Below are 5,219 nucleotides of genomic sequence, written 5' to 3'. Positions count from 1 at the left end.
CAAAAAAAAAAAAAAAAAAAAAAAAATCCATACTCATAGTTGTAACTGCCTTAGCTTTTTAAACAAAAACTCCTTGCACACATGCTATTTTACATGAGTGTCTCATTTCTGAGGGAAGTTTTCTAAATTGCTCATAACACACAGGCACAGGGCCCCGAGAGCTGACAGGCTAAGATTAGGATGAGCTGGGCTGAACCGCTATCCCTCTAATTACATCGAACGGAACCATTGATTCTACATTTGATAATACACTGACCCTGAAGTAAGGAAGAGATTACAGCGGGGAAATGGAAGTGGTTACTCATATTTTGTTGGCGAAGCAATTTTTCTACTGACTTAACAAAAGGGCCTATAACCTACAGAAAAGGTATCCACAGAGTGGTCAAATTATTATGTATGTAGACCTTCTTTAGGCAGTTAAGTGATAAAAAGAAACTCTCCTAAGTGCTCTGCTTTAAAACCTCAAAAGCAAATACCTTATAAGGCCATTAAGCTGCAGTTCCTTACTTTTAGAAATGCTTTTATTGTCCAGTTTATCTTCATACATTATCTTTACACTTTTCTATGTACTGTTACTCCACCTCTTATGTAATGTTTTTCTGTTTTTTTCCCTATCAATTGATAAGCGATTTATAAAATGAGGAGAAAGTGGAAACTCAGTGCATGTGTTGGTCAGTATTCAAATGTGCGTATATATGCAGATAACATGTGCATCTGTATAAAAATAGAAATATATGTATAGTAATCAAATAGTCCTAAGTAAATGCTATTACGAGATTCTGAAGAAGAATGTTTTTCTCATACCTATCCTTACACTGATCTAGCATTTTATACTTTTCAAAGGCACTTCACATTTTTTGACATTGCACTAGTGAGGTAGAGCAGATGTAACCTTAATTTTAAAAGGCTCAGGCAGAGAGAGATCAAACTCAAAGCCCCAAAGTTAACGAACAAAACAGCACTTGAGTTCTTGTCTCTTAACCTCAACCTCCTTCTACAGAAAAACACTGAATAAAGAAACACACTTGAGGATGGGCTGGGGAAGATGGCGGAAGTGTAAGACGCGGAGATCACCTTCCTCCCCAGATACACCAGAAATACATCTACACGTGGAACAACTCCTACAGAACACCTACTGAACGCTGGCGGAAGACCTCAGACCTCCCAAAAGGCAAGAAACCCCCCCACGTACCTGGGTAGGGCAAAAGAAAAGAGAATAAACAGAGACAAAAGGATAGGGACGGTACCTGAACCAGTGGGAGGGAGCTGTGATGGAGGAAAAGTTTCCACACACTAGGAAGCCCCTTCGCGGGCGGAGACCGTGGGTGGCGCAGGGTGAAAGCTTCGGAGCCGCGGAGGAGAGCACACACAGCAACAGGGGTGTGGAGGGCAAAGTGGAGAGATTCCCGCACAGAGGATCGGTGCCGACCAGCACTCACCAGCCCGAGAGGCTTGTCTGCTCCCCCGCCGGCGCGGGCGGGGCTGGGAGCTTCGGCTCAGGCTTCGGTCGGAGCGCAGGGAGAGGACTGGGGTTCGCGGCGTGAACACAGCCTGCAGGGGTTTAACTACACCACGGCTAGGCGGGAGGGAGTCCGGGGAAAAGTCTGGACCTGCCGAAGAGGCAAGAGACTTTTTCTTACCTCTTTGTTTCCTGGTGCGCGAGGAGAGGGGATTCAGAGCGCTGCTTAAAGGAGCTCCAGAGACGAGCGCAAACCGCGGCTAAAAGCGCAGACCTCAGAGACGGGAATGAGACGCTAAGGCTGCTGCTGCCGCCACCAAGAAGCCTGTGTGCGAGCACAGGTTACTATCCACACCCCGCTTCACTATGAGACTAGATATCAATTACAGGAAAAGATCTGTAAAAAATACAAACACATGGAGGCTAAACTGTACACTACTTAATAATGAGGTGATCACTGAACACATCAAAGAGGAAATCAAAAAATTCCTAGAAACAAATGACAATGGAGACATCTATTTAGAAGAGCTAACACCTATCCTTCTCAAACTCTTCCAGAATATAGCAGAGGGAGGAACACTCCCCAACTCATTCTATAAGGCCACCATCACCCTCATACCGAAACCAGATAAGTGATATGGGAACATATGTATATGTATAACTGATTCGCTTGTTATAAAGCTGAAACTAACACACCATTGTAAAGCAATTATACTCCAATAAAGATGTTTAAAAAAAAAGAAACACACTTGTAGTCATAAATTACTAGAGGCCATGCTTCCCTTACAGACAGGGCTGCTCAAAAGTAAACTTAGGGCTTCCCTGGTGGTGCAGTGATTGAGAGTCCACCTGCCGATGTAGGGGACACGGGTTCGTGCCCCAGTCCGGGAGGATCCCACATGCCGCAGAGCGGCTGGGCCCGTGAGCCATGGCCACTGAGCCTGCGCGTCCGGAGCCTGTGCTCCGCAACGGGAGAGGCCACAACAGTGAGAGGCGCGCGTACCGCAAAAATAAATAAATAAATAAATAAACTTAGAGCACAGGGAAGTATACTCAATATTTCGTAATAACTTATAAGGGAAAAGAATCTGAATATATGTGTGTGTGCGTGTGTGTGTGTGTGTGTGTGTGTGTGTGTGTGTATAACTGAATCACTGTGCTGTACACCTGAAACTAATATGACATTGTAAATCAACTATACTCCAAATAATTAAATAAATAACTAAACTGGGAAAACAGGAAAAGAGGTTCAGCTGTTCTTTTAGGATCGTCCTCATGTCTGGTTACATCCCTGGGTCTTTTATGAATTTGTTTCCTTTTTATTTTCTGATCCTCCCATGACAAGCCCCCATACCCCGGCCACTCTCCTTGTTCCTTGGTCTGAGACTTCATCCTATCCCAGCCTCAGCTCCCTAAACAGATTCTCCTTGCCTCCATCAAGAGAGCTTCAAGCCCCCAGGCAAAGACTCTGTCCTGCTCTCAAGATCCAGCCATTGAGGCACCGTTCATGACCCTGAAAAGCACAGTTCATATTTACTTACAGACCACTGGTCCATCTTTCCCTCCCTGGTAACTTAATGTGCATTTTAGTGAGGGTTCTTCTGGAGATAATGCCTCTGCTTTTGCAAATTCCCTAAGGTAAGAATTCCAGTAGTATGATAAAGAAGCACCACCGCGGAGCAGCAGGCCCAGTGTCAGTCAAATGATTCCCTTGCATTCCAAATTGCCTCTCGCTCTGCAGAGAGGCAGAGAGGGGTCTGCCTCAGTGCAGGTACCTAGGAAGATGCTATGAACATGACCTGCTAGGAATGGGAGAGAAAAGATGCTCTTTCTCTCTCTACCAGCGTTGCTGGTGAGGTTAGAGCTTTTGTAGCTTGTCCCTTGGCCCCCCAGACCCTTTCAACACGAGTGGGGTAAATAACCACGTACCACAGCCCCGCTGCTTCAGAGTGCTGCCTTACCTCTATGTGCCATTACCAATAGCAATCATATATATCTCGAAGCAAAGAAGAGGACTTAACGTGGGACAGGCTTAACATGTCACTTTACAGAAATCTTTTCTGTATTGATAAGTGATTTTCAATACATAAATATAAAAACTGATTGGGAAGCTGATCAAGTTCAATTACCATAAAAATATGGATTAAGTGAACATGAAGACATTTACCTCATGCAATTACTCAATAACTATTCATATTTTGAGGGCTTTTTATATGCCCAAGGCTTATTTACCTAATCTCAAAACAGCAGATATATGAGATTCCTAACTTTAGACAACATGAAAAAAAGTAAATACACGAATCTCAAGAAATGATTTAGTCTGAAAATCTGATAGATGTAGTATATATTTTACCTGTGTTAATTGACTGATCCTAAATCTACTAAGTTTAATACATATTTTCACCTGTATTGTTTGACAGATCACCTGTATCGGTTGATAGATTGCCATTTTTTAAGAACAGGTATACCAGGGAATAGCCCTAACCTTTGATGTTCTTAGCCTACAGGACAAGCCAAGTCCTACTGTACAAAGTTCCTGAGGCATCTCTCTCCAAAACACAGCAGAGGTCAAGGTCAGCCTTGAGCTAATCATGGCTGCTCATATATTCTTCCTAAAAAGTGTTCTGTGTTTTGCCCTCATTTTGGTATCTTAATAGCCCTAAAGTCTAGCCGTGGTTCTGAGCTCTGATCAGGAAATGCAAGGTGTTCAGAAACAAAGTGAAGAAAGACACTATATCCACCCACAGAGGTGATAAGTCATCAGCTATCTTTTCAAGTTCACTAGAAATTCTAATCAGTGCATGTAAATCATTAGGGACCGGTATGCTTATTGTAGGGTTACTTCACAATTTACTCTCCTTCTCGTCACACAAATATGCTAGCCTTTACGGTCAAAAAGACCTGAGTTTGTGCCTCAACAAAGTCATTTATTGGATATAGAACCTTGGAAAGGTCATGTAATCTCCATAAACCTTAGTTTCCTTATATGTAAAATGAGGATAATAATAAAAGTTACCTTGCAGACAGAGGATTAAATAAGCATGCTTATTACAGTGTCTGGACAAATACAAATGTTAGCTTTTATAATTATTCAACAGTCAAATTATCCAAACCCTACTCAGCTTCTCTATAGGGGTAGAACTTCCATCTTTCTTGGTGGTAGCAGTATAATCCTCTTCTAAGATTTTTTGCAAAAGTGGACTTTAATAGGTAAGCTCATATTATTTACAGATTTCAACTAGAATATTCTTCCTTCCTTTTCACTCAGCCCACTTTTTTGCTTGCATACTAGGTTCCGAAATTCTGTCCTTTGGGGTTGAATTTTTCCATGCATGATCTCAGACAAAAGGTGATTTTTTTTTTAATAATGTCGAATCAAATTCACTCTGTCTACTTTTGAATTAGAAGCAGATGAAAGTAACTTATTTTATTTTTCTGCCTGAAAGAAACGTAAGGCTGTTTGTGTGCTCAGATAATTCACTAATAGCTAAAAGTAGCCAAGAATCTCATCTTCACTCAGGAAGTCTCCTGGCTAATTATGAAAATATTAATTAAGTTAGGGGCAATTGAGAAAAGTTACTTTTGAACCTGCTCAACGTGAGCTGGTATTAAATTACTACTGTATTTGTGTGGCATTAGGTTTCAGAAACATCTGGGAACAGATTCCCACGAAACGTAACTATGGGTTTATGATCTTTTTTCTCTAGGAAAAGGGATAGGTATTCCACTGTCAGTCAGCACACATGACCTTTGGAAATTA

This window comes from Neophocaena asiaeorientalis, unplaced genomic scaffold (genome assembly GCF_003031525.2).
Source record: "Neophocaena asiaeorientalis asiaeorientalis breed wild unplaced genomic scaffold, Neophocaena_asiaeorientalis_V1.1 scaffold46, whole genome shotgun sequence".
Taxonomy (NCBI): Eukaryota; Metazoa; Chordata; class Mammalia; order Artiodactyla; family Phocoenidae; genus Neophocaena; species Neophocaena asiaeorientalis.
This window is presented reverse-complemented; position numbering follows the sequence as displayed.